Below are 1,099 nucleotides of genomic sequence, written 5' to 3'. Positions count from 1 at the left end.
CTCTAACGTCAGCCTGGGAAATAGAGGATTGTGGGAAAAGGAGGGGCTTGGCGGGCGGTGTGCGTGTACGGAAGCAAATGAGGTGGGGGGGAAAGGAAGAAAGGCAGCGGGGGTTCCTTATTACTCAGTTTCTGTCCCTAGTGTCGTTGAGTCGTCAGAGTCATTGGGTAGGTTGAGGAGCTGCTTCATTCCATTTCCTAGAAATTATTATTTACCTTTAATCTTATCCCTCTTTTTCGCTACTTTATTCTTTCTTGAAGCAAAGCGGAGGGATGCTGTCACACTCTACAAAGACCAAAGAAAGTGGTAAGGGAGAAGTCTCCCTTCACCCTTGGCATCCTGGTTCCCACCCAGTATCTTGGTATCCCTTTCACCCACCTGTTCTTACAAGAAGGAAGGAAGTTTCACTCTAAATGCACGTTTGAGCTCAGGTCGGGATTTTACAGAAGAATTACTATCTTTTCTATGAGTATGACTCTAGTAAAATTAAGGATAAGACTGATTACCTATTGAGCTCTAGCAGGTCCCAAGTACTCTGTTGAACACTGTTGAACCGGTGAAGGAAACAATCCCATCCCATTAAATGGGAGGAAATGGGCGTAAAAGAGGAAATAGGCAAAAGAGTTGCACCTTGTACTTAAAAAGGTGAGAGACAATGGAGGCCTGGTACTTAGGGAATAACTTTCTGATTGGCTAATATTTAAACTGAAATTTAGGATTGTTATGGGAATATAAGCTTATTATAAGAACTGCCAGGTCAGTCTGGCCTGTCACAGTTGTCATGATTCTAGCCTCCTTCAATCTGGAAAATACTTGCTTAATATTTCTTCATGTTTCACGGCATTAACATTTTTGAAGAATACAAACCATTTATATTATGGGGTATTCCTCAATTTAGGTTTGTATGATATTTTTCATGATAGGAGTCAGGTGATAAATTTTCAGCAGGAATGCCTCAAAAGTAACCTTTCATTCATATTATAGCATTATATTAGTAGGCACATGATGTCTGTTCTATTGCTGATGATGTTAACTTGCTTAAGATTTCTCCACCATAAAGTTTCTATTTTGCTCTTTGTAATTAATAAATATCTTGTGA

The sequence above is a fragment of the Felis catus genome, chromosome B3 (assembly GCF_018350175.1).
Source record: "Felis catus isolate Fca126 chromosome B3, F.catus_Fca126_mat1.0, whole genome shotgun sequence".
Classification (NCBI taxonomy): domain Eukaryota; kingdom Metazoa; phylum Chordata; class Mammalia; order Carnivora; family Felidae; genus Felis; species Felis catus.
This window is presented reverse-complemented; position numbering follows the sequence as displayed.